Below are 9,259 nucleotides of genomic sequence, written 5' to 3' on the forward strand. Positions count from 1 at the left end.
AGCTCTAGTCTTTCCTCATGGAACGTGGTCAAACAGGTCAAACAAGTTTGGTTGGTCATGTAAACTGTAACTGTAGCTAGGCTTACTTCATGCAATATAAATAAACATACCTTTATTCATTGCTATCTTACAGGGGTCCTAAAATTACTGGAACAGTCAAATGTGACATGAATTGTTGAACACATACTGTAAGGGCTACTGAGATGTTCACATTGGTTCATAAAGTAGTCCTTTATTAAAGCAGTGATTTATACTTACAAATATATATATACACTACCAGTCAAAAGTTTGGACACACCTATTCATTCAAGGGTTTTTCTTTATTTTTTACTATTTTTTACATTGTAGAATAATAGTGAGTTTATTTGCAACCAAGTTTTAATACTTGGTTGCAAATCCTTTGCAGTCAATGACTGCCTAAAATCTGGAACTCATAGACATCACCAGATATTGGGTTTCTTCCCTGGTGATGCTCTGCTAGGCCTTTACTGCAGCTGTCTTCAGTTCCTGCTTGTTCTTGGGGCGTTTTGCCTTCATCAAGTGAAATGCATGATCAATTGGATTCAGGTCAGGTGATTGACTTGGCCATTGCAGAACATTCCACTTCTTTGCCTTAAAAAGGTATTGGGTTACTTTCGCAGTATGCTTCGGGTCATTGTCCATCTGCACTGTGAAGCGCCGTCCAATGAGTTTTGAAGCATTTGGCTGAATCAGAGCAGATAATATAGCCCTAAACACTTCAGAATTTATCCTGCTGCTTTTGTCAGCAGTCACATCATCAATAAATACAAGGGAACCAGTTCCATTGGCAGCCATACATGCTCACACCATAACACTACCTACACCATGCTACCACAGAGGTGGTATGCTTCGGATCATGAGCAGTTCCTTCCCTTCTCCATACTCTTCTCTTCCCATCATTCTGGTACCAGTTCATCTATGTCTCATCTGTCCATAGGATGTTGTTCCAGAACTGTACAGGTTTTTTTAGATGTTTTTTGGCAAACTCTAATCTGGTCTTCCTGTTTTTGAGGTTTACCAATGGTTTACGTCGCTGTATTTACTCTGGTGAAGTCATCTCTTGATTGTTGACTTTGACACAGATACGCCTACCTACCGGAGGGTGTTCTTGATCTGGCCAACTGTTGTGAAGGGGTTTTTCTTCACCAGGGAAATAATTATTGTCATCCACCACAGTTGCTTTCCGTGGTCTTCCGGGCCTTTTGGTGTTCCTGAGCTCACCAGTGCGTTCTTTCTTTTTAAGAATGCACCAAATAGTTGATTTTGCCACACCTAATGTTTTTGCTATCTCTCTGATGGGTTTGGTTTGATTTTTCAGCCTAATGAGGGCTTACTTCACTGGCAGTAGCAGCTCTTTGAACTTCATATTGAGGGTTAACAGCAACAGATTCCAAATGCAAATGCCACACTTGAAATCAACTCTAGACCTTTAATCTGCTTACTTGTAAATGAACTAATGAGGGAATAACACACACCTGGCCATGGAACAGCTAAGCAGCCAATTGTCCAATTACTTTTGATCCCTTAAAAAGGGGGGGGACCACATATAAAAAGTGCTGTAATTCCTACACCGTTTACCCGATTTGGATGTAAATACCCTCAAATTAAAGCTGTAAGTCTGCACTTTCAGCTCATTTTCATTATTTAATTTAAACTCCAATATGCTGTGGTAGACAGCAAAAATAATAATAACTTGGTCAATGTCCAAATATTTATGGAACTGACTGTAAATACTTCTTCAAAGCCCAAAATAATTGATGACGATTGTTTTAAGAAATATCAAATTAATTGGAATTCTAAATGAAGGGATGATGGTGATTAAATATATCTTAATCAATCTGTAAATTTTTTCATATTATTTGTATTTAATAATCATTCAATTTTTGTTCACCACTTAGCTTACAATGGTTATTGAAAGAGAACAACCTAAAAAAAAAATGATCCTGGATTAATGAAATTGGACACTAGTCTAGTCTACGCCATAGCATTTCCAACCAATCAAACTGTCCTTTTCTGTTGCCAGGTGAGATAGTTTTCACAGGTGTACAGTCAGGTACAGTCAATGGAACTTGGCAGCAACAAGCAAAACATAAACATTGTAGCCTAATTATCAATACAGTTTTAAGAACTAAATAAAATGTTGGGACGTTGTAGTTATTAAGTAACTAATTATTATTTTTGACAGTTCACAAGCATTTTCGTGTCAACAGAACAATAAATAACCTAACAAAACAACATTTTCACATGATACAATAATTGAACATCAATCGTCAAAATGTGCCTCTATAATAATCATTTCTCCATGTGTTTTTGTTTTTTTACGTAGGCCTATTGCAACTTACCCAAAAAACATATTACTTTCACTTTTAGCAACATTACAGACAAATAAATATTCTTACCACTGTCCACCGTTGAAGGTTTTGCAAAAAGGAACAAAAGTACGACAAAATACATTTTGAACGCACACATGAATGATGAATGGCCCGAAAATAATAATAATAATATGCCTCTCCGAAATAAAGTCTGGTCCCAGGTGAGCCGCACAGTGTAACAACAGTGAACCTTGGCTTTCACAACCAGGTGAGCTCTAGTCTTTCCTCATGGAACGTGGTCAAACAGGTCAAACAAGTTTGGTTGGTCATGTAAACTGTAACTGTAGCTAGGCTTACTTCATGCAATATAAATAAACATACCTTTATTCATTGCTATCTTACAGGGGTCCTAAAATTACTGGAACAGTCAAATGTGACATGAATTGTTGAACACATACTGTAAGGGCTACTGAGGTGTTCGCATTGGTTCATAAAGTAGTCCTTTATTAAAGCAGTGATTTATACTTACAAATATATATATACACTACCAGTCAAAAGTTTGGACACACCTACTCATTCAAGGGTTTTTCTTTATTTTTACTATTTTTTACATTGTAGAATAATAGTGAAGACATCAAAACTATGAAAGAAAAACCCTGGAATGAGTAGGTGTGTCCAAACTTTTGACTGGTACTGTATGTACAGTTGAAGTCGGAAGTTTACATACACTTAGGTTGGAGTCATTAAAACTCGTTTTTCAACCACTCCACAAATTTCTTGTTAACAAACTATAGTTTTGGCAAGTCGGTTAGGACATCTACTTTGTGCATGACACAAGTAATTTTTCCAACAATTGTTTACAGACAGATTATTTCAATTATAATTCAATGTGTCACAATTCCAGTGGGTCAGAAATGTACATACACTAAATTGACTGTGCCTTTAAACAACTTGGAAAATTCCAGAAAATGATGTCATGGCTTTAGAAGCTTCTGATAGGCTAATTGACATAATTTGAGTCAATTGGAGGTGTACCTGTGGATGTATTTCAAGGCCTACCTTCAAAAAAGCCAGACTATGGTTTGGAACTGCACATGGGGACAAAGATTGTACTTTTTGGAGAAATGTCCTCTGGTCTGATGAAACAAAAATATAACTGTTTGGCCATAATGACCATCGTTATGTTTGGAGGAAAAAGGATGATAGCTTGCAAGCCGAAGAACACCATCCCAACCGTGAAGGACGGGGGTGGCTGCATCATGCTGTGGGGGTGCTTTGCTGCAGGAGGGACTGGTGCACTTCACAAAATAGATGGCATCATGAGGAAGGAAAATTATGTGGATATATTGAAGCAACATCTCAAGACATCAGTCAGGAAGTTAAAGCTTGGTCACAAATGGGTCTTCCAAATGGACAATGACATTTATATTTACATTTTAGTCATTTAGCAGATGCCCTTATCCAGAGCGACTTACAGGAGCAATTAGGGTTAAGTGCCTTGCTCAAGGGCACATTTACGTCATTTAGCAGACGCTCTTATCCAGAGCGACTTACAAATTGGTGCATTCATCCTGGTGCATGACCCCAAGCATACTTCCAAAGTTGTGGCAAAATGGCTTAAGGATAACAAAGTCAAGGTATTGGAGTGGCCATCACAAAGCCCTGACCTCAATCCTATAGAACATTTGTGGGCAGACCTGAAAAAGCGTGTGCGAGCAAGGAGGCCTACAAACCTGACTCAGTTACGCCAACTCTGTCAGAAGGAATGAGCCAAAATTCACCCAACTTATTGTGGGAAGCTTGTGGAAGGCTACCCGAAACGTTTGACCCAAGTTAAACAATTTAAAGGCAATGCTACCAAATACTAATTGAGTGTGTGTAAACTTCTGACCCACTGGGAATGTGATGAAAGAAATACAAGCTGAAATAAATCATTCTCTCTACTATTATTCTGACATTTCACATTCTTAAAAGAAAGTGGTGATCCTAACTGACCTAAGACAGGGAATTTTTACTAGGATTAAATGTCAGGAATTGTGAAAAACTGAGTTTAAATGTATTTGGCTAAGGTGTATGTAAACTTCCGACTTCAACTGTATATTTAAATAAGTGCTGTGTGTGTGTGGGTGTGTATGTGTGTGTGTGGTGATTGAAATGAATGGGCTCTATGTTAAAATAAACAACCATAACAAATTATGTTATAATATAAATAGATGTATGGTTCCAATACCAATACATTTGGTAAGAAATAAATCAAATCAAATCAAATCAAATTGTATTGGTCACATGCGCCGAATACAACAGGTGCAGACATTACAGTGAAATGCTTACTTACAGCCCTTAACCAACAGTGCATTTATTTTAAACAAAAAAAGTAAGAATAAAACAACAACAAAAAAAGTGTTGAGAAAAAAAGAGCAGAAGTAAAATAAAGTGACAGTAGGGAGGCTATATATACAGTAAAATAAAGTGACAGTAGGGAGGCTATATATACAGGGGGGTACCGTTGCAGAGTCAATGTGCGGGGGCACCGGCTGGTTGAGGTAGTTGAGGTAATATGTACATGTATGAAAAACATGAAAACAAACACAATGTTCCATTTCTATATCTAAAATGTGATTCACTAAAATGTTATTGAAGTGAAAATACATTTATTTTGGCACATTTTATTCTCACAAGGAGTTCCATTATGATATTCAAAAGATCAAAATGATCATAAACTACGAACTTCATATCAAAGGCCATCTGTTCAAAATGGTAAATGCTTGGAAATTAATACATCTAGATTCACAGTATTTGTTGATTAACAAAATAGAAACACACGTTCTTTGATAGATTTGGATGCCCTGTCAGTCACTGTGATGGCTGAGAGAATAGAGTGAGAAAGTCATTATGGGAATGGGAGCTTGCTTTTTATACTCAGGCTATAGCTGCACTAACAGTAGGACATCTAATAACAATAACAAAATCATTTAGATAACTCTTAGAATTACAATAGAAGTAAAAAATTACCAGGGTCGTGGGTGGACAAGGACCCATTTCATGAACCTAAAGAAAGAAATAGTAATGGTGCGTTAGTACTACATGTCCATGTAGTCTCTTGATGATATTTGTTGGGATGTTTGGGGATGTTGGTTAATATATGGTTTGTAGTGTCAATACCTGTAGTTGGATGCAGGGTGGTATGGCTGCTGGCACCAAATCCGTGTTTCATTTCTGTAATCCACATTTACACTATTTGAGGTTGAGATTAACATTCAAATGTCAGCTTGTTTGTAAATACTCACAGTCCTCAGCCTCTGAGTTCTTTGTCCCCATATGCCATGCATTTGGACAGCCAGTCCACATACTCCTTCTCCGGGTAGCCCTTGGTGTACTAGTTGAGGATCTGCACCCCGTCCCACTTCCTCTCAGTCGGCAGAGCTTGATCAACTGGGACCACCCACTGCATAGTGGCATCACAGATAGAACAATGAGACAGATATTTCACTGGATGTATAAATGCGAAGCATCTGGTTGGCGTTTCCGAGAGGAAGCCCACTGGCGGGCAGTGGGAGAAGATGGAACGAGATGTTTTTTGGCCGACATTCTGCATAATTTCTCACCGATTAAACATTTGATCTAAATATAGTTTTCTGTTCCCCAAACTAGAATCTGCTATGAACAGAGTGGACTTAGTTTTGTAGACTTTACCCTTTGCAAAAGTTTTTATAAATCGCACTGTTTAGAAGGAGTGCAAAGGCGAATTGAATTATTGCACACGGGCACTTCACAGAGTAGGAGTTCCCTAACGGAAATATGCAGATAGCTACTAGAGCGCGCCAATAGGATATCGCTAGCGTCCCCACCTCCTTGCTTGTTCTGCCCACTATGACTCATTTGTTCCATTGGAAACGAAGAGCTGTGGTCTATCTTGGTTTAGTTATAAAAAATCTTTGGTGGCATCATCAAAGGCCAGAAAGTCGCCACCATGGTAGCAATAGTATATTGGTCAGTGACCTTTATGAATGTGCCGTCACTCTGTTGGGCAACCTCACAGCCATGTTTCCACTGAAGAATCTGAGTGGAAAAACAAGTAGAATAGAGCCCCACAGTGGAGGTGTCATAATACCCATAAAACCTATCGGTCATACAGGGTAATGGTTCCAATCGTTTTTTCACAATTCATTTTTACCATAGGGGATTTTAGACACAGTTAAAATAAGGTCTGTGTTTCGTGTAGGCTTACCCTGGCGTGACGTTTTGATAACCATGTAAATCTCTCTCGGACAAGGTGACTTTTATCAATATATTCGGCTCTATTTACTCTCAGATTAGAAAATGCTAATTAGCATCAAAGTAGACATCATGCAAGACTACATATATCTGCAAGCTCCTGCACATCATCTATGTCACCTTTGCTAACAGGTACATTAAAAAATGTAGCACATTTATTCATTACTACATTTAGTTAACTTTAGATAGTGAATCCAGAGATTCTTACTTTTGCCTTGATTTGGCAGTCTCGTCCAGGTCATCGTGGCATTTGTAGTTCTTTATGATAGTCACATTAGCAGCTAATTCGAATTTCATTTGTTGGGGGTAAATACTGGCAAATATATTGATAAATGTCACCTTGTCTGAGAGATTTACAGTTATCAAAACGTCACGCCAGGGTAAGCCTACACAAAACAGCCCTTATATTAAGTGTTTATAAAATCCGCTATGTGTAAAATTAATGGTGGAAAAACTATTTGAACCATTTCCATTTGACCGCTAGGTTTTATGAATATTATGACTCATACTGTGGTACTCTACATGAGAGGCAATGACACACCTATGGTATGTTCAAGTCCTTATTTATTTTTTTGCGCATTGTACTTACAAGTTAATTATCTTGGAGTTTTAGTAAAATATCTACAGGATGTTGACGTTGACTTTGAACCACTGCTCCTTGCACTTTTGTGACTGACTGCTTTTTTCCCAGTAGTCTAATGGCAGCTTTTCCCTCATCCAGGCCTGTTTGGGAATCTTCTTCTTTGCCACACTGTCATAGTAATCAATCTGTTTGTCATTCATCAGACCCATGTCAGTGAATTCATGGATACCAGGCAATTCTACTGGCTTTGACAAGGCAGTGTAGATGTAGCTCGGCGACCATGTCTCTAATGGTCACAAAGAGGAGCAAATGGGTTAGTCACAACTCCTGAGTAGAGATGTAAAAGAAGTGAGGTAGTGATGGGAATAATAAAAAAAAAAGTTATGATAATAGTAAGTACAGTAACATCATAGTCATTGTCATGGTATGAAATCTATACCTAATCAATCCATTATTTTATTGAAACTGTTTAATTAAATTATGTATTTGTGATGAGGTGATGTCGAAGGAGTCAGGCGCAGGAGGGTAAATCACAGAATAACAGGCTTTATTCCGCAAATACAGAGTTATGCAGAAATACGTCGAACACTCTAGTGCGCAAAACAGGCGCACTGGAAAATACAAGGCACACAGGGAAATATCCCGTCGATACAAAATACACGGAGCTCCACCAAGCTTAGCTATCCTCCACAATAAACAATCACACACAAAGACAAGGGGGCAGAGGGAATACAGGTACTGATGAGGGGATATGAACCAGGTGTGTGTACTAAACAAGACAAAACAAATGGAATGATGAGATGAGGAGCGGCAGTGGCTAGAAGGCTGGTGACGACAAACGCCGAAGCCTGCCCGAACAAGAAGAGGTGGCAGCTTCAGAGGAAGTCGGTGACATTATTAGACTAATTTGTTTTTCTGAAAGAGACTAAAGAATAATAAACGGAGACTACAAACTTTTATGTGCCAGTCATACTATATAGTCTTATCACCTGACAGTTCCAACCAATCAAACTGTACTATCATGTTGCCAGGTAAAGATTATTTTCTCAGCCGTGTAGTCAGTGGAACTTGCCAGCGGCAACAATGAAACATCGCAATATAAGGGCCTACAAAACTAGCCAACCATTAAACAAAAAGTTGGAGTTGTCATCAATAACATTACAATTTAAATAATATGAACAAAACATTATATTTCATTCAACCAACTTAATAGGCTAGTAATTGAAAATTGCTTTTTTTTGTTTATTATTGATTTGAAAAAGAATGTAGGCTATATACAGTGGGGAGAACAAGTATTTGATACACTGCCGATTTTGCAGGTTTTCCTACTTACAAAGCATGTAGAGGTCTGTAATTTTTATCATAGGTACACTTCAACTGTGAGGGACGGAATCTAAAACAAAAATCCAGAAAAACACATTGTATGATTTTTAAGTAATTAATTTGCATTTTATTGCATGACATAAGTATTTGATCACCTACCAACCAGTAAGAATTCCGGCTCTCACAGACCTGTTAGTTTTTCTTTAAGAAGCCCTCCTGTTCTCCACTCATTACCTGTATTAACTGCACCTGTTTGAACTCGTTACCTGTATAAAAGACACCTGTCCACACACTCAAACAGACTCCAACCTCTCCACAATGGCCAAGACCAGAGAGCTGTGTAAGGACATCAGGGATAAGATTGTAGACCTGCACAAGGCTGGGATGGGCTACAGGACAATAGGCAAGCAGCTTGGTGAGAAGGCAACAACTGTTGGTGCAATTATTAGAAAATGGAAGAAGTTCAAGATGATGGTCAATCACCCTCAGTCTGGGGCTCCATGCAAGATCTCACCTCGTGGGGCATCAATGATCATGAGGAAGGTGAGGGATCAGCCCAGAATTACACGGCAGGACCTGGTCAATGACCTGAAGAGAGCTGGGACCACAGTCTCAAAGAAAACCATTAGTAACACACTACGCCGTCATGGATTAAAATTCTGCAGCGCACGCAAGGTCCCCCTGCTCAAGCCAGCGCATGTCCAGGCCCGTCTGAAGTTTGCCAATGACCATCTGGATGATCCAG

At 38.6% G+C, this 9,259-nt stretch overlaps 1 pseudogene across 1 annotated transcript; it reads right to left on the bottom strand.

Moving 5' to 3' along the window:
* Nucleotides 1-5,625: 5,625 nt before the first annotated feature.
* LOC311106840 (major histocompatibility complex class I-related gene protein-like) lies at nt 5,626-8,214 on the bottom strand (annotated as a pseudogene). Its single transcript has 4 exons — nt 8,181-8,214; nt 7,234-7,477; nt 6,371-6,392; nt 5,626-5,778 (listed from the first exon to the last, which is right to left on the bottom strand). The product of its transcript is annotated as a major histocompatibility complex class I-related gene protein-like (transcript).
* Between the last annotated feature and the right edge of the window lie 1,045 nt (nt 8,215-9,259).

Source organism: Coregonus lavaretus (assembly GCF_964263955.1).
Source record: "Coregonus lavaretus genome assembly, chromosome: 3".
Classification (NCBI taxonomy): Eukaryota; Metazoa; Chordata; class Actinopteri; order Salmoniformes; family Salmonidae; genus Coregonus; species Coregonus lavaretus.